The sequence below is a fragment of the Poecilia reticulata genome, linkage group LG9 (assembly GCF_000633615.1).
Source record: "Poecilia reticulata strain Guanapo linkage group LG9, Guppy_female_1.0+MT, whole genome shotgun sequence".
NCBI lineage: Eukaryota > Metazoa > Chordata > Actinopteri > Cyprinodontiformes > Poeciliidae > Poecilia > Poecilia reticulata.
In genome coordinates this window covers 1,528,019-1,548,358 of record NC_024339.1, presented here as the reverse complement: position 1 = coordinate 1,548,358, position 20,340 = coordinate 1,528,019, and the positions used below count along the sequence as shown (strand labels likewise).

General features: G+C 39.7%; 1 long non-coding RNA gene across 2 annotated transcripts; it reads left to right on the top strand.

Annotated features, from left to right (window-relative positions):
* The first annotated feature begins 7,699 nt into the window (after window positions 1-7,699).
* Window positions 7,700-19,679, top strand: LOC103469563 (uncharacterized). Of its 2 annotated transcripts, XR_534366.2 has the most exons (5): window positions 7,700-7,815; window positions 12,415-12,516; window positions 12,873-13,325; window positions 19,227-19,311; window positions 19,517-19,679. It is a non-coding gene; the product is annotated as an uncharacterized LOC103469563 (long non-coding RNA). The 2 variants fall into 2 exon arrangements; XR_534367.2 differs by lacking the exons at window positions 7,700-7,815; window positions 12,415-12,516 and adding an exon at window positions 12,666-12,751.
* Window positions 19,680-20,340: the final 661 nt, after the last annotated feature.

Genomic DNA, 20,340 nt, shown 5'->3' with positions numbered 1-20,340 from the left:
TATATGAGGTTTCATATAATGTCTGTAGTGTTTCTCACTGTGGTCAGTTCTCTGGTTCAGCCCTGAATGTCTGAACCAGAGTGAGAACAGAAAGCCACCTTTCATAAGACTGCATGCCAGACAAAAATCAACACCATAATGTTTACTTTACCAGACATGCTGACTGCTGCTGTGTTCAAACAAACATGTCTGCCTCATACTGCAAGCCAGGACAAATGTTGGATATGATTTTGATAATCCAAAGCCCTCACATCTTTTTTCACTAACCAAATAATAGAGGAACTCATTGAGTCAGATGCTAGCAGCGGCAGCGCTGCAGGGTTTTGTCTGCGTACTTTCATGCTGCTCCGTGCAGAACGGTCTCCCAGCATGCTAGGAGTACTTTGGTGGGATGTCAGTCTCTGGAGTGCTAATTGAGATTTGGCCAGTAGCTTATCATGAGCTGTTTGCATGAAAAACGAAGCAGGATTTTACTTGCTCACTTCAGCTAAAAAAAAAAAAAAAAAAGCAGATGCAGGAGACATTTTGAGAGCAACTTCTTTGAATTTTTTCATACCATCTTAACGTTGCCTTGAAAAATATTCAGTTTATTCTCTTCCCATATTTGAATTATCCTAGTTAATTTTTCTTTAAAAAACCTCATTAACTTGTATTTTTTTTCTCCTGATACAACCGAATCTTCTCCCCCATTTTATTTCTTTTAACAAGGCTCGTCTGCAAACATTATTCATCCAACCTACCCCTGAAACGGGATAAAATCATCCTTTATCATAATGAAAGACCATCGGAATATGAGAGGGATTATTACCTGCTACAAACCCTTGAGCTTAGATTGAGAGCAGAAAAAATCCAGCAAGTTGAAAACATTCAAATATGCTTTCAGTCTGTTATTCATGCAGCATTACTCGTTACATTTATATTGTCACAAAATCATCCTCTCTGCGTCATTAGCTTTGTACTTTTCTAATTATGTTGAGTTCTTAATAGAAAAATGAATTTGTTAGCATTCATATGAATATCAGAATAATTAAGACAGATATCAATTTACTACATTTGGTTGAGAAAAAATATTATGCCTGATTGCACTTACAGCTGAAGTATGTAACTTTAACAAAAAAAAAAGTTTTTTTTTTTCCATATTTATTACAAACGTCATCATGTGACAATATGCTGAGACATTTAATCTTTGAAAAAATGTGAGGGTCTTAACGCTGTCAATCACCTCCAGTACGCTGCTCATTGTGCTTATGGTGGAAAGACTGTTTATCCTTCATAACCAGTGGCTATGCTAACTAGCCTTAGCATTTGTGAACTATATTTGTGAGGCTATATTGTGGTGAACCAGCTGTGGCTTAGCAAGGGGGAGGTGATCTTTTCACAGATTATTTTGTGAAAAAGTTAAAAATACAATTTTTTAAATAAACATTATATACTGCAGCTTTAAATGCATCTGGACATAGGTTCCCTCATCCAAATGCAGTTTGTCGATATCTTTATTCATTTGTCAACAATTCCAATTTTGGTGGTAAATGTGGCATCAAGGCATTGTTTTATATCGACCCTTGCATATCAGAGCAGGTTTGTTTGTAGTGTCTATGTTGATCATGTGATGGACACCCTGAACTTCTTCCAAAACCTCAACCCTTGCTCATGGATTGTGAGAAATAATCACCAGGTGGAAAGATACAAGAATAAATGATTTGTTCTGATAATCTAATGTATCTAATGTGAACAGCACAGTGGAATGTCTGGTGGGTGCACAGATGTTCGCTTATTACTGCTAGCATGTGGTTAAGTAAAGAGAAACCAATTAAAACCAGTGGACAGATTGAAATGCATATGTGTCCCACTGCTTTAGAATAGAATAGAATAGAATAGAATAGAATAGAATAGAATAGAATAGAATGTTTAAAACTTGTCTTTTATTGAATTGATTTATTTGTTGTGGTTCATCTGTACAATTTCAGTTGTCCAATGAATGTTTTGAGCAATAAAGTGGTTTTGTTAGTAAAAATATTTTTAAAATGAAAATGAAAAACAATAACTGAACAAAGTATAGCTTTTCAACCCAGACCATTCTAAATGAGATGATTCTAGCTGAAGAATTATTTGGAAGTCCAAAGAGTCAAATCTTTGAGAAGAGCCGGACAGCCCATTAACGACATCCATGTTGTCTTCATATGCATATTACTTTACATCATTAATAATAAGAGCCACATCATTGGTTTCTTTTTGGGTTTTTTTTTTTGGCTGTATGCAGACTGAAAAGACAAACCAGTTACTGTTTCTTTAAATACACACAGTGAAGCTGAGCATCTGCAGACATGTCCAATGCTGTTAATGTTGCAATTATTGCCTTTTTCTCCACTTCCCTTTAAACCTCAATCTTTGACTTGCACATAGCCATATTCATTAAAGCAATTTTCCATGAGAAGCCCAACGTGTTAATAGACAGAATGAGATATCTTTGCAGGCCACCGATGTAATTTTAAATATTTCACATTTAATAGGATTCTACTCTGTGCAGCTTTTGGACTATTTAATTGTCCATGCTACAATTACAATGTCTGCTATAGTTATTATTCTGTAACTGTTTGATTTACAGAGCTGAACGTAAAAAGAGTAGAAATAATAGAGGGAGAGAGTTCAGTGTGTTGATGGGTAATGTTCCACATTGCTGCATGGATCCAGGGTAAACCTGACAGACAAGCAACAGGAAGAGAAAAACCCTCCTGACTTCCAAAGTCATACATGAGCTACATAATGGATATCAGTTAATCACACCAGGGTAAACGTAAACTTTCACTAAATTATAATTCCTTAAACACACAATCCTACCAMGTGTCTTGTTTCTAGTGTGAACATCTTACTTGATATCAGACAAAACTAACTTGGAAGTAACTTTGTAGGGCAATAATTTCTTAATATTGATGAAAAAGTATGACTTCCATTGGCTTATTATTTCACCTAAAACATGGGAAAACTTGGTTGTTATAAGTAAAATTATCTTTGTAAATAAACCTGTTTACATTTTAAGATTATGTCAGCCCTTGGTTCTGCATGTGGGTCAGGAAACATTCTGAAACCATGACGACGACATTTCTATCACATTCAATATACCCTACAGTCACTAACAGCGTGCTGAATAAATACAGTACATCATCAATCTATGGCTTTTCAGTGATGCCGTATAAACAAGACCATTGACAACTTTATTTTAAAACAAACTTGGCCTTCAACACCAAGATTTGAGCACAGAGGACATTTTTCACTTATTATCAAATATCTTCACAATAGAAAAATGTGGCTGTAGTTGTAGTAAAGGAGAAAGGCGTTAAGAAAAGTCTTATTCTAGGATTGTGGACATTTTTGTCTAGATCAGTGGTGTTCCTCAGATAGGCTTTTCAAACAAGGCAAAGAAGTTAAACTGTGTTCAAAGCTCACAGATGAACTGGAGATGTTAAAGACTTATCCACATATTAAAGTCTAAATATATCTGTTTGTAATGCTGCTTAATATACCAGAACTCCTGAGTACATCTCTGTTGCTTTGCAACATGTTGCTAAGCTGGTGGAGTCCTGCCTCCTAGCTCTCCTCGTTTACCACAGAGATACATCAGCACAGTGCATTTTTGATCACTTTTTCAGAAACTTCTCTATTGAGCTGTTAGGCTCAATAGAGAAATGGCTCAATAATAATCTCAATGATGGCTTATTAGGGCCATTATAGATAGGATCAAAAATGTTTGACTTTTCAAACTCCAAGTTAAACTCTATCTTTGTTTGACCAAATCTTCAACTTTTCAAATTCAGACATTTTTTCGTTTTGTTTTTTTCTAGAAAACCTACTAAAAATGAACTCTTTTTTTCTATCTACAATGATTGTAATATATTGTCGTATAAAACAGACATGGATATTTTTTGCAAAACTGGTCTTTCTGCCTGTATTATCACCAAGCAGTCCGATTGTCCATATTGTTGTTCATTCATAACCATATTAATAACAGACTAGGGGATAGTTTTTGCATTTTGTTTATATTTAATCACTATCAGAGCTGATAAAGTATTTAATTATAGAACAACAAAAAATAACATTTAAAGATTTGTATTTTTTTGGGAGTACCATGTCTGATCCAGGATGAGCTATAGCACCGTCTAGCGCCCCCTGGAGTCACTACTGCATGTGTATAATATGAGCTTACAAAATCAGACATTCATGAACAGGTCAGAGTAACACCTGTCAGACTAAGCCAAAATATGGTTTATGCCACGGACAGAGAATCAAACTACAAACAGTCTTTTACAGCACACCATCAGTTTGCAAGAGGATAATGCTTAGAACAGTCTGAGCAAGTTGTACACGATGCAACACTCATCATCCAAGAGCTTTGAAGGGTTTCTATAGACCTCAGTTAGAGAAGATATCAATGAAGAAGTCTTCATTCAGATGTGTGTGTGTGTGTGTGTGTGGTACAGCAGCTGCACTTCTTCAGAAAGGAAATGGCTCCACGGGTTTGTCAGGTCGGTGGAAAATATAATTGGCATGGAACAAATGTACACCTCCCAATGGCGGAAAGGCCTCAGCAGTAGATATGTCACAGGCTCATCACATCCTGGACATTGCCTTGTCCAGCTGTTGCTGTCATGCAAGAGATACAGAGCAATGGAAACCAGGACAAACTGCCATAGAGACAGAGCCATCATGGCCCTGAGTTCACAGTAAAACTTTCTTGATCCTCCCAATATGCAGAACAGACCATATTTCTGCTGAAAAATTACACAAGAATTCTGGAGCAATGTTTATTGGGTGGATGGAAGCAAAGAAGAAAGGTTTGGACTTAGTGGTTATTACCACGTTGGGAATACGATCCCTGGTGGGTTTCACATTCAGGGGTTAGGGTCAGAGTCTGACTTCAACAACATTAATTCATGGGTTCTTCATGCTCCATATCAACAGCTCAGGCTGCTGCTGGTAGTATAATGATGGTAGAATAGTGGTGTGATATTTTCTTGGACTCTTTAGTACCAATTGAGCATCACTTCTCATCAGTATTGTGGCCAATTGTTTCTGAACTCACAAGAAGTCAGCATGTACAGATTAATGACAGAAACCAACCGTGTTGGAGCGCGCCAGTGGAGCAGGGGGAAAACACGACCCATGTCTGGAGGCCTCAGTCCTCGACGCAGCCGTTCGAGCCCCAGACCCAACTTTGGAGGAAAACATCTTTGCGCATGTCTTCCCCCTTTCTCCTGTCTAACAACTGTGACTGTCGGCCACTACTGCCAACAAAACCCGTAAAAATACAACTGTGAAGAAGTCCCTCTCCTTCAGGTTTATGGGTCACTCTTGAGCTTTTATCTCATGTCAGTAACCTTCTTCACTCCTGAAAGTCTTAGAACAAATTCTGGTTATTGATAAAATATCTGTAAGACAGAAAGGTGCCAACTCTTTTTCTCCCCTATCATTATAATCCAACCATGACAAACACTTTTTGACAGCTTCAGCTTTAACACAATAACCATGTGTGTCAAACGTGGAGTGAGGTTTTATTCTAACAAGGGTTTCCGTTTGACTCTGAACCAGCCTGGTTTGCATAGCCATCTGTTATCTAATGTTGCTTACTGATGGATTTCCTGATCTCCATATCGATTTATGTCCAAGTTGAGAAGGTTAATTAAATGTGAATGGTGTCGCAGGAGAAATACATTGAACACAAAGTAAGGCAGAGTGGAGTCGGTGTTTTAGTTGCTACAACAACAATCAATGCAAAAATAATGAGGGAGCATCTAAACGGAAGGGGCTGATGGTTACGTGAGTATGAATTAAACAGCTAATAGAAGACACCTGGTTCTGCCTGAGGGGTAGTCATGCATTAGTAATGAGTTAGTGGATTAATAGAACATACTCTGACACTACTAGTTTAACTATCATAACAATGATTATGGAAAGGTTTAAAAGGGAAGAGGACAACATGACACTTGCCTTTTGCACTTTGGATAACCTGGAGCTGACATGACTCTCACATTAGCATCATTTACACTACAAATATGCACAAATTTTTGTCAGTGGTATAGGAAAAAAACAGTTTCATAATTGCAGTGTTTCCATTAAATAATTAAAATCACATGGGAATAAGTTTGTTTATGCAATAGGTCATTTTAAAAACATGTTGTGCCATGAGGACGACACTTCCTGTCGTCTTCTTTATCTTTTCCACCAGCATTAACATCCAGTTGTTGGTCACATGACTCTTAGGATGCAATAAAGTGTTTCCATTGCACTTTTGTGGAAAACACTAATTTTGAAAAACTGAAAAACCACTTGTATAGAGACCAGGAGTTTTTAAAGAAACAGCAGCATAATTTCAAGCCAAAGTAGAACAATTTTAAAGTCATATTTGTTATACATATCATTTTTTAACATCTTAAGGTATTTGATTATTAACATTTCTGACAACTATTATTTGATTGTGCTACAAAATGGCACCATCGGACCAGAAAACCATCATACTGCCTTAGTAAGGCAAAGAAAAAGAATAAAAAAGGTTTTACATCAGGTCTATGAAGTTATTTTCTGTAAACAGCAGAAAAGTGTTCAGAGAAATAATGCAGAGCAGTGACCAGCAACAATCAGAGTCAAGCATTGTACAAGTGATGATGTGGCGCTCTGCTGCCCGTCCAGTGTGAGATGGAGAAGATGGACCTGGCTGACCAACATGGATAACAGTTTCTAAGACGCAATATACCAAACAGGATGGGAGCAGCAGCCGCAGGCGACCTCGTCTCACGGCGCCCAACGCCTCAGATGAGATGTAGTCATGGAATGAAGTTCATGTCTGATCTGGTGCAGCCAGCAGAGGGGAGATAACAGCACCGTGGCAGGTTTTGCATTTTAAATCATCTTAGCAGCAGTGCGCATTCCAGTGCACAGTCAGTGAGCAGAAAGCTCAGGGTGATTTTTTAACAGTGACTTGACTTTTGAAGAGCGAGTGAAGAGGCAGGAGAGCAGCCGAGTTTCAGTAGCTGAGAAATCAATCCAAAAACCAAGCAGCTTATTTTCTGTCAGCCTTTCTTTATATCATTTACAATTTTGGCCTCATTCAGGTTAGAATACCTGCCTCCTTCACCAACAGCTTCTTATCTAAAGGGAACTGCGGTTGACACCACACATATGTGATTGAAGCATATTACACAAGTTATTAAATAAATAATTTATTATTTAATGGACCAGAAAGGAGTTTTTCTCCAATTGTCACTAGTTTCTTGTGATTTTGTGTGCAATTAACTTGTCCTTTAGAAATACATGGTATAGAAACTTATGGTAATGTATATTTTATGTCATCCTCCCTATAAAATAGGTTTGGCTAGGCTAAATTACATGTTAATTTAATTGAACATGTTCATTTGTAGGTTAGAAGGTCATCTCCCAATCTGTCTGATACAATATTTCCCTGAGAACTCCGTTTCTTCCTTGATGTCTTTGTCATTGTTGGACCAACACTGACCCCTGCTGGCAAATTATTGACACTGTTGCCAAGCAGTGACTGTTGACGAATAACAACACACCATTTTTTTTTAGCTAATATTAATTAATCTATGTGCTCTAACTCTAACTTATAGTACAATGTCACGTTGTGCAGGGACAGCTCCTTCAGTAGGTGATCTTTATTTTGTTTTTCTAAAAGAGAGGATCAGTTTCTTTTCAGTCAGACAGTGAATATGTAAATATACTGCACACACACCCACAAGGTGTTAAATTATTTCCATGTGGTCAGTTTGGGTAACTGTCAACACCTCGTTCAAGAGCCCAACCCTGGTGAGTGCTGCTCCCTGACACCGTTTGAAACATGAAGATTACGGCTGACATTTCTCACAGATGAAAATGTGTTTCTGTGTCTGCTAGAATTATCTCAACATAACACCCCACCATCTGTGTACTTTTATCTGTAGGATTTCAACATTTTCAACAACAAACAGAAATTCTGGATTGCCAGGCTGTACAGCAGCTGAGCATTCTTCATTAAAAAATTAAAACAAAGATAAATGTTTCACATACATTGATGCAATTTTGGCAGAAAGAGCAGATCTCTTTTTGTTTGGTCCAAGAGAAAGCTATTGGGTTATAGTAAACATTATCAGGCCCGTCTTACCTCAAGTATAATGAAGTGCTAATTCACATCACATCTCTCTCACATATTTTTTATATTTTTTTCATATATTCTCACACTTTTGCGTTACTTCACAATAGGATTTGCGTTGTCTCACAATAATGTACTGTTCAGTTCATGCGGGATAACTGAATACTGAAAATCTTTGTTACGGTGGGCACATTATTTTCTGCTGTAGTATAAGTTTTTTCATAAAGTTTTTCCATGTATGTTAGTATCTTGTTTGCGAGATAATCTGAAGTGTTATCTTTTTCTTTAGGATAGTGCAGTCAAGTTCAGCATGTTAGATATCAAGGACTGATCTATGAGTACTTTCTATGTTAAAGTAAAGATCATTAATTGCAGAAGTAGCTCCTTTGGTTGCCTGTTCATGAGAGACACAGTTAAACTGATGAGCTGTAGACCTGCAGCCTGAGAGCAAAGTGCTCTGTTAGCAWCATCTGGACCAATCAGATCTCTGATGTATGACAGAGCTGATTATTAAGGGCTTTCGATGTGAGAAGGAGAATGTCGCATTCTATTCTGGATTTAACAGGATGACGGAAAGCTAACATAGAAGAAATGTGATTGTTCTTTTTAATTATGCAAAGCCCAAAACGGACTCCGGAGTGTTTAATAACACCAAAATAAAACATTTTTTTCTTATCTAAGAAACTTAATCTGACACCCACAGGCTTGAAGGTCTGGCTGTTGACTGCAGTAATCTGCCCTCTTCAGATATTCACCTTTATCTATCTAAACCACTTTTCTTGTGTGGGCCGAGCCTTGAGGAAAGTGGGGGCTCTCATTTTAACTTTTAGCCAATTATTTGCTGCACCACCATTGAGAAAGCTCCTTTTGTTCTCAACAGAACAATCAGTTTCTATTCTTAACAGTGGCCCACTGTGCTCTGCTGTTCCATATGACACATCATCAATCCGTGTTGGTGCAGATTCCACAGACACTGCAGTAAAAAAAAGGCTTCAGCATTAGTTAACTCCTGAAAGAAACAATAGAAATGCCAACTGTGAATCATTTACATGAGGAATACCAAGATTTGGTTTGGTTTTCTGGCATCAACATCTGACTGCGCTGGCCCTTTAAGAAGGTCTGTGCTTCGGGAATGATTTAGATTTCAATTGTTACGTAAACACTAATGTCATTGTCCTGCGCTTCAATTTTCTTGAATTGTTCCAACAACTACAGCAAGATGGGGCAAAAGAAATGCATCATGGTGCTCGTTCTCTAAGCTGCTCCGGCGGTCACAACATCCTGATTTCTGCAGTATATCCAGCTCATAAGCCCGGAAAGATCAATGGGAACCTGACTCTGTGAAATTCAAGAACAGTTTTACTCCTGCTGCGAGAGGTCTGTGAGAAAAGGTTTCAGGCCCCACGGTGATGGATATGGATTGGGAATGTTTTCTATTCTCTTAATACCAAAGCCCTTCTGTGACTCAACAAAGACGAGTAGATTATTCTTATTGGACAAAGACGAAGCTGAATAAGATGAAACTTGCTTACTTTTCCTAAGCTTTAGGTTGAAATGCTAAGCAGACCTGGTGAAGATTTCAAAGATTTGTTTGCTGGAAAGAATGTGCACAGAAAGTGGACACTAATCTTTTATAGTACCACAATACAGAGTCCATAAATTGGTCTCTTTTGGTCTCAGTTGAGCAAGTCCACACAATAATCCTCCTTACACCTTACCTTTCAGCAGTAACTGTGTGAGAGTAGACACACCACCACAACTAAATCAGACTAAGTGGAGTCTGGGTTTGCTCTTTTTTGGTGCTTAGATGTAGCCTCTTTTCACAGGCAAGCTCTCAACAGAAAACCAAACCAAACACTCTGAATTGTCCTCACTGCTGAATTGTTGCTTTTTATGGTCAATATTTGTCATTTTTAGTGTTGTATAGTCTGGCTGATTTCCTGAAAAACAAAGAAAGTCGGAAAGCCCAAAGTCCTCTTTTTTTCTTAACCAACAAAACAAAACTGTTTTGTATCTGAAATTATTATTTGGAGTCATTCAGGGTTATATCGTAAGGAACCAAATGTTGTAATTCAGAGTTACAATATAAGACATTTTTAATAATAAGATTTTTATACTCTGTATACCGACTTAAGAAAAAATAATTAGCAGTGATTATTGAAATAAGTTGCAGTGGCTTCATGTCCCAGTTTATATGGGAAATGTATTTCATTTAGATAAGTTCAAATCTTAATGCTCAAAATGTTGCTGGATTATTAATAATGTATGAAAGTTATTTCCAGGCGGGGCTGCAGTTCATACCAAGACAGATTTTGTTTTATTATTAGTTTTTGGTATTTTCTTCCAATGTTATAACTGTTGAGAACTGACTTTATTGATTGTTACTATTTTTTTTAGTGGAAGCTAAAGCTCCGTACCAATCCCCYTCTTTAAAAAAAAATAAAAATCAGAAACACTGACTACATCATCATTTAATCTGTTCAGAGTTGAGATCAATTTCAGGCTGTCAGCAGAATGTTCTGTTTGTTTCTGGTCCAAACTCCCAACTTCTGCTCATTGTGAAATACATCCAAGCTCAGTTTGGAGCTCAGATGTATCACATTATAGTTGGTCCTGTGTGTTATGTGGTCTCTATAGGCTTTTAGCAAGGAACTATACTTAAGTAATGGTAGTGACCCAACAACTTTTGCAAGCAGCTGAAATCATTATTTCTCTAAAACATGACAATATTTAAATACAATACATTTATTTAACTCTATTGAGATTGGAGTTATGGTATAACTTCCTCATTACTAAAGCTTACACATGGGTAGGATTAGCTCTAAACTCATTGATTTTGGTACAGGATTTGGATTTCTAAATACTTGACTGGAGTTTCAGGAAAGACTTCATGAGATTGTCCCAACAAAGAAAGGTTGGTTCTCAGGAAGCAGCTTCACAAAATGACAGAAAGGAGAGAATCTAAGGGTCAGAAGCCGCTCACTTTCTCAGTGCCAGACTGGGCTTTTTGCTTCAGGTTCTGTTGGGTGTCTTGTCCTTGTCTAAAGGTGAGGACTGTCTTCTCAGGGAGTGTAACTGTGTTGGACGTCAGCACACCATTGTGACTCATTAGTTTACGTAACATTAACTGTTTCCCCTGTTCAATCTCACTGTGGTCGATATGTAGTGGTTCTGAATTCCTGTCAGAATCACGCTGTATCCCGTCCTAACAAAACTCCAAGTATGTTTTTGATATGGGGATAACTTTATAGCAGAAAAGTACATTTTACTTAATACCTCCCCTTTAAACCATGGAGATAACGGAAAAATCAATTGTAAATTTAAACTTTACTCTAATCTTGCTTTAGACGTTGCCCTAAAAAGATGAATCCTCCTGGAGATGAAACTGATCAACTACCCATATCAACCCTGCTGTGAAGTCATGGTTTGAGTCTTCAGTTTGTTTACTTTGAAAAGTATTCCCTGAAACTTGGGCCAGCATCAGCTCAGGGGAACTCCAGGTTCATCTTCAAACCTATGTTTTCCACCCTGCAGAGAACGCCCTGGCCTCTGTGACGAACCTCACCGCCTCCAAAAGCCGAGCTGACACCGTGACAGGCTCGCTCCCAGCCCTCTGTGCCACCGCGAGTGTTCCCACCGGAATACAAATCTGCTCCTCTCACCAACTGCTTGACAAATCACCTATTGATACCCGCACAAACACATGGCATCAAACTGGTGGCATCGAACCCTGCAGCCTCATCAGGCCTCTCTGCCTGCAGCAAGCTGATGATCCAGAAATACATCTGCAGCTTGCTCATCCTGTTTATCAGCTCCACAGGTGCCCAGCTGAGCAAAGTGATCCATCTCACTGAGTTCCTGCTGCACATGATGAATCATTGGAAAGGACTCACCGGGTGTTGGTATTGATCTGCGAAGCAGGCCTGTGCCCAGGAATATCTTTTCCTCCATCAGGCGACAGTCAGACGACACCGGGCTCAGCAGCATCGCGGGGAGAACAGCTTTGATGGGTGGATCTCGTAACTTTAGGCTGCTAGTAACGTCGGCTGCCATTTCAGCTACAATGAGAGCAGCTTTCTGTATCTTCAATAGCCATTATGTCAAGAACCTAAACGAAACAAACAGAAAATTAAGTTCTGAGAACATGAAGGACATAAAATGAAGAATATTTATTACTATAAATAAATGTAAAAAGCCGTTCAGTCCACACTTCCAAATACTGAATCAACATTAACATTTGCTTCGTTCAGATCAGCTTTTTTCTCTTCTGTTTACAGCTCAGGCAATCTCCAGGAAGCTACTCAGCGTTAAACTGGTGCATTAAATACATCACGGACAAACGTTTGTGACGTACAAAGAGAATGTGGACAAACGACCAGGTAAAATTTCAAACTTCAACAAAGTTCGGGAGGCAATCATTTTTCAATAGCTGAGAGTCCAGACCCTCTGAACGAAGCTGTGCGTAGTGCACAAGCGTTTTTACCAAGCTAGAGAACAACCAGCTTTCAGGAACATGGCAGACAGGTCAGGGAGAAAGATGTGAAGAAATTCAAAGAAGAGTTTATGAAACAATATTCCAAACTTGAAAAATCTCTCAGAGATTTGTTCAGTCAGGTATCTATAAGCAGATATTGCGAAACTAATGACTAAACAATGTTGTTTAATGTCTTATTGAGGATAAATCCTGCATCCAAACAATTCAGCAGCTTTACACATCAACCTCTTTGACTTTCAGGTAAATCGTGAACCGTGTTCTATCATATTTCCATCGTGGGAGAAGAAGTGGAGGTGGACGATGAGCATGAACACATTCGTGTTCGTCTGGATGACAGACTGGAGACACAACATTACGGACGTCTGCAAGAAAGAAGAGAGCAGAGTTCACTTCTTAGAGAAGCTTTGATCCTTCAAGGTTTGCTTCAAAATTCTGCAGATCTTTAATAACAGAGCGTCATCTCTTCTGCAACATCAGAACCACGGAGTTAAGAAAAGTAAGCAACCCGATAAAGAAGGCTGGTTCTGTTCTGAGGACTACAGTAGGACCTCTGGAGATGATGATGCAAAACAAAGCACAAGGACAACCCTGAGCATCCTCTTCATCAGACTGTCATACAACAGAGGACTGAAATAAAGACCACAGACATCAACATCTACAGCGACTCCTCAAAGGAAACCTGGACAATATGAGGTACGGCAAAATTTAATTTTCTTTTGGGGTTTTAAGGTAATTTTGAATCAAACTGAAATGAAGTGAAAGGTGCCTCTGTGATAATTACCACACCAATGACCTCAGGTAGCTTGCTTAGCAATTACTGCGCGGCTTATAATGAAAACCAGTTTTGCGGAACAGAACAGGGGAGTCAGACTAACACGACAGGAAGACGAGAACTGAGCTGGAGCTTTCTTTGATGCCTTCAAGCATTTCTAACATTGGAAGCATTCGGAAGCCTTTCCTGTGTATCAGATCGCCCTGAARGCTGAAAAACTCAGCATTTCCTCAACACCGTCAGGATCTGCATGCTTTGAGCTCCGGCTGCAACACGTATAAAAACGACAACTTGCAGTTGTTATGGGAAGTTATAGCTCTTTCATCTTACTCAGAGTGAGGAGATGTTGCACCGACAGCGCTCTGAACGCTAACAGAGCTCAAAATAAAATCCTCCTCATCTTTCAAATAGTTCCTTAGCTTACTGGGAGCTTCCAGAAAGTGACTTGTTGGAAGAAAAACTGTTTGAGAACTGCAACAGGAATCGATATTTATGAGCCAACTCCGTCGCTCAATTAAACTGGCTTTCCATGTGTTGGATTCCAGTGCAGCTGCTGGGGGATTTCACCCAGCACACAGAAGAAAGGAGGAAAACCCTGTATGGAGAAATGGCTTCTGTTACTTAGACTGTTATTTACTGTTATGTTACTTAATACTGTTACTTAGATCATTTCGATGTTAGCTTCAGTATGTGTGGTTGTGTGAATGTGAGAGCTCTTCCCTGAACAAAAGATCTCTGCTGGAAGACCTGCACCTCCTGTTGCAGTCTCCACACCTGGCTACAATCAATCCTTTGTTTGCTGTGGATGAACGTTCTCTCCTCACTCCTCTCTCTGGACCCACTCAAGCCCGACCCAAACCAAAATCTATTTCCCTGATGGTCGGTTTGGGCTCCAGTGTCTGTGGCACATTTGGTAAACCTGCTGCAGATTTAGCACAGAGGATGCCAAACGAGAATGTAAGATACAAAGTTGTGATAATCTATTTATCATTGTCTAAATAAAAAAGGGTAAAATGTAACCTTCTGAGGAAAGGAAGAAATGCGTCGACATTCATTAGAGCATAACAAGCATAGTGCGGTACAGTAGATGCGCATCAGCCCTGCTCTGCCCTGCTCCTGTCAGTCACACATCCCAGAAGATTTAGACCCCCTGCAGTTCCAATAAGCAATGAAATGGACAAAAGAGGAGAAGTTACACTGCTCTTGCAAATTGTGATCAAAAAATGAAATCAGTCAAATCTTAATTACCGTATGTTGGGTTTATTTTCGGGCTCGGACCTAGAATTAATGGTAGTTAGTTAGTTTGGATCAGGTCCTGACACAGAACAAAGTTAAGTGCGAAAAAAAAATCCATCCATCCATTTTCTTCCGCTTCATCCGGGGTCGGGTTGCGGGGGCAGCAGCTTCAGGTCCAGACTTCCTTCTCCCCAGCCACTTCTTCCAGCTCCTCCGGGGGAACCCCAAGGCGTTCCCAGGCCAGCCGAGAGACATAGTCCCTCCAGCGTGTCCTGGGTCTTCCCCGAAGCCTCCTCCCAGTGGGACGTGCCCGGAACACCTCACCAGGGAGGCGTCCAGGAGGCATCCTGACCAGATGCCCGAGCCACCTCAACTGGCTCCTCTCGACGTGGTGGAGCAGCGGCTCTACTCTGAGTYCMTCCCGGATGACCGAGCTTCTCACCCTATCTCTAAGGGAGAGCCCAGCCACCCTGCGGAGGAAACCCATTCGGCCGCTTGTATCTGTGATCTCGTTCTTTCGATCATGACCCAAAGCTCATGACCATAGATGAGGGTGGGAACGTAGATCGACCAGTAAATCGAGAGCTTCGCTTTTTGACTCRGCTCTCTCTTCACCMCAACGGACCGGTACAGCGCCCGCTTCACGGCAGACACTGCGGCCTCCCGCTTCTTTCTTCCCTCTCATGAACAAGATCCCAAGATACTTAAACTCCTCCACTTGGGGCAGGGCACCCCCTCCCCCCCGACCCGGAGAAGGCACTCTACCCTTTTCCGGCTCAAAAAGAAAAAAATACAATTAAACATTATAATTACAACAAACCAATCCAGACAGGAAAAAATATCCAAATTAATTTATTTCAATTTAAAAGTTGTGACATACATCTATATTAGAAAAAGATAAACTACACCAGTGACAATATCCAGTGTTTACTATGCATGCACATGAATATATTTCTCAGAACTATATTTTCCAAGTTTCTGTTCACAAAGCCCTTCACTCTATCTCCCCCATACAGCTCCTTCAGACTAGCCAGTAGCAATTAGCAAACACGTCATGGAACTGGGCATCAGCTGAGCTCATTGTACAAGCTACTCACCAAAACAGTGGTAAAAATGTTGTCAAAGGGTTAATGCTGTCTGAAGGCGGAGCTTCAGAAAAAGCAGGAGTTTTTAAAGACACTGAGACCCAATTTCAAAGTCAAATTTTTTCCAAGTCATATTTGATATATGTAGTATTTTTATGACAGCTGAAGGTCACATAGTTATTTGATTGTGCTGTAAAATGACACTGTGGCTGTAAAACACATAATTCTGTCTCTTTAAAATATGAGAGGACAGAGTGTCACTGCTTATTGAGACATGTGAACTATCTCCATCTTTCTTCCTTTTCCCTTAAAAACGCCTGTGATTAAAAATGCGCAGAAAGCTGAAATAACCTACGTGTGCGGTTGGTTCTCAGCAGAGTAAATGGGCAGGCTCAGCTGCTGGCTTCTGAATATTGATAGATAAGTAGTGTGAAAGAACATATCAACCAGGTGCAGACAAGGTGCCAATTTCAACACATTTTTTACTCATCAGACTAATTAACCTATCTGGAACAGGGCTGCTGCTTTATACCACTGGCCATCTGCTGGCGCGCTGTGTGGCACATTAATGGTTCTTCCACCCCCATCTCAGAAAACATCAATCACAATCTGTTACTCTCACTAACACTCTCATAATGAAGGCCTCCCTCACCATCACTAGTTAAAAGTTAATGAGGTGGACATACTAAAGGATAAAAAAACTGGAAAAGGATGTCAGAGTTGCTCACTGCTACGTTCAGAGGCTGAGCAAAATGTGGGAAATATCAGCGTCCCGCACAGTCAGCCTCACCTTGGAACACAGAAAACACAAAGGTCCGATACTGTTGAACAACAGCCATCTTGCTTATGGTTTCAGTCACAATTACCAGTTAGTTTCACAATTCCATTGCAGTCCAGGTTTATTTATTAAGCACTTCACAAAACAAGGCAGGTGACCAACGTGCTGCACACCATAGCCAGAAATAAAGACAAGACTTGAAGTGTTGGTTCAGTCATCTTGAACCAACACTTCAAGATGAGTGAGAAAAATTAAGCTTTAAGAGAATACCTTTTTTAAATTAATTTGATTTATATATTTCAATCAGCTTTTTAAAAACAAGAAAATCAGTAGTACAGAGAAAACATATGCATACATAACCAAGAACAAAATAATTTTTTTACCAGTACTTTTCTGTTTGACTTAGAAACATTAAGGAACTCTAACATGTGATGGTAAATCATTCCACAGCCTTGGGGCCAGCCACAGGGAATGAGCCGTCACGTCTCAGCTTCCTCTTCATTTTCGGGATGACTGATTTGCTGACCTGAGACTCAGTGAGGGAACACATGGCCGAACAGGTCAGACAGATACTGTGGGGGCGAGGCCATGCAGACATTTGAAAACAAAGAGAAAAACTTTAAAATTTATCCTAAAATATACTGAAAGCCTGTGAAGAGACGCTCAAACAGGAGTAACATGTTCTCAGCTCCTAATGCCGGTTAAAAGCTGAGCAGCAGCTTTCAAACCAAGTGGAGTCCAGAAGGACTTAGGAGCAACATAAAGGACTAAACAAATTGTGATAAAATTTGTTTAGATTACATATTTTATCACAATTTTATCACAAAGCTTGAATAAACATTTCAAAGTGACACAAAGAAAGTAAATAAGGTCTTGGAACAAAGCAGGAAATGTGGAAAATTCAAGGTGAAGTCCATCAAAATGAATTGTTTGTGTCCTGAAGTACAGCTCTGGCACTAATGACCTAAAGTCTCCAAAGAGAGCAGATGGTCAGTAACCTAATAGCTTGCAGTCAAAATTGGTTATCTACTTAGTACTGCATCTATACTCAGTTACTTGCCTTCCTATCAGAGTCTGGACGATGTGGTTCTCATCTAGATCAAGTCAAAAATAATTCTTTCCTTAGTCAGGTTGTGTCTCCAACCGGTCAGTTTTGAACAAGCATTGTTCAGAACACTTTTTTCCTTAAAGAGGTAACCTCCAGGTTAACTCAGTCTAACCATTCTGCTTTCTAGTCCACTGAGGAAATGTGCTCCAGGTTTGCTCTAAGGGATAAAGTAAACAGAAACATTTAGTTTCGCCTAGGTAGATGTCTTGGTCAATGGGGTCTTTTTTTTCTTGAACTAGAGTCTTGCAAAATACTCTTGAAAGATAGGAATGCCCCTCATCTTTGGAAGCAGTTGATAGACCGAAAGCAACAAGATAGAAGAGGTTGTTGACCATCAGAGAGACGTCCTGATGTGATTTACAAGAATAGTTTAAAGTTTAGGAAAGTCTGACTCCTTCACGCTTTTATGTTGGAGAATCAAAATATGTGGAACATCTGAGAAATTACACAAATGAGCCAGAGCATGACTACCTACAATATGTTGTGAATTTGACACATGGGATCTACATGCTGTCTGTGTCAGGTTAGCACTCTGTGCACAGATTGGACCCGATAAGCTGGATGACATTAGGAGCCAATCAGTCATCAGACTTCAGAAATACAGCAAATTAGCAAATTCCCCATCTAGCAGAAACTGAAGAATCTTTTAGCGTTTGCTGATYGTTTGCTAGTCCACCTCAGGGCAACAGAGAGACACACGGGATAAACCATCTTGGACACAAACTCGCCTGTAACAGCAATTTAAAGTAGAAGATCAGCTAACACACCACTGTGCTCATTTGCTTTCATCAACCCAAGTGTTTGTAACAGCAGCACATGCGACGGAAGACGAATGTGCACCCTGAGCCACACAAGAATCTCTCCTCCGTTTGCTTTGGTCTGCTTTCCTTACATTTGCTTCTCCTTTGCTGAAAAACTGTGCAAGCTTGCTGGATTCACCTCCTTAGCTCCACACTGCCATGGCGGTTTTCGGTGTATTACTGTCATGCTGAGGCGGACTGGATCGTCCCTCTGATGTCGCTATAATAATAAACTTTCAAACACTCCCTCGTGTGTCTGCTCGTTGCAGGTGGAAGATAACCAGCAGGCTCGCCAGCAGAGAACTGTAAAACGTAAATAGCTGACTTATGAAATATTCATGAAGGCATATCCACAGCAAAATCTTTTACGTGGAGCCTTAGCTGTGCTGAGAAAGACATGATTACGCACTGCACTTCTCATTGGGCTTTTTGCACATTCTGCTCAATGGTTTTATAGAAGTCTAGAAACAAGAAAGTCCAAAATTATTTGAATGTTAATACTTATATGTTGATTTTTTTATAACATTTTGGGTTCAGCAATTATAGTAAGTAGACTTTTCTTTAGTCTGTTAGTTTATGTTAAGGTCAGAATCTTATAATCAATTGAGAGACGTAGGATTCATAGGACAGATTAAGGCATCTTAATGAGRCWASAAGACAAGATATGATAACCTGCTTCATTGTATCAGACATCTGTTTTTGACTGATGCATTCTTTAATCAAACACAATAAACAAAACATTTTGGATTGAAATAACTGTGATATAATTTTATTTTAACATTTCTTTTTCTAATCTTCTTTTCACCTTTCTCTAGCCAGTTGGCTCAAGATCTCATAAATGAATCTTTTGCTAAGTCTAAATGAAACTGACCCGATTGCAACCAGAGCTCTTCTGCTGAGGTGAGTTGATTCTTTTGTTTTTACATGACTAAGTTTGTGCATTAAGTCAGTTCCAAGTCTGTGTTTTTTTTACTTATGTAATACTGCATTTTCACCGCCACCAAACTACACCGTCATCAGRAAGTGGAGTGGYAAGGCACACTTGTAGTAGAGTTTGGTTAGCTTCCAACCAGCTAACATCTTGTTTTCTGTCCCTCCACCGCAGATTAACAATGGAGAGTCAAACCTTACATGAAATCCATCCTCCTACCCATTCAGAAAAGAACCTCTAGTAGAACCCGGCTCAGAGTGAGCACTTTAAGACGGAGCAGAGACACAAAAAAGAAAAAGAACTGCTGTAAAAACTCTATGGTTTCTTAGAGTTCCCAGCTTCGCTAAATGAACRTTGCAATCTTAATTATATATTTTTAAATAYRTTCCAWGTATGATGGATTATTTCTTAATGGCCTTCTGCTCCCCTTACTGCCTCATCTCTGCATAATCCAATAACGCAAGAGATCTTCGAGGTGTCGTCAGTTAGAGAGCAAAGTGAGCGAMTGGACTTTAAAATGCATTGAAGTGGGAATCGTTGTTCACCGTACTAAGCAAACAAATCCAATTTATATACAGGAATATACAATCTATAAARTTCAGAGATTACTGCTGCTTCCCCATATCAAATTTGAGATGAGCTGAGATGTCTTGGGCATCCAGGACTCCCTGGAAAAGATAGCGTCGTTTCCACGGCTGCCTTGCCTCAGCGGCGCCATGGCAGCGGCRTGCGGCTCTCTGCTCGGGCTGCTTCCTCCAATCTTTGATTAAGAGTTGAAAATGGATGGATGAGGAGCACCAAAGTGAGGTCTAAATGGGTGTCATTCAGAGAGCAGAGCTAGGTGTTTTAGAGTGTGATGCAAGCACTTCCTCAGATTTGTGGGGCTGATTCAAGTGGCAATTGATGAAAGATGGCAGCAATCATACAGATTGTGCAGAGATTGTGTATTCTAAAAACGGTAAAAGCAAATAATGTAGTAAAAATGGCTGGAACATGGA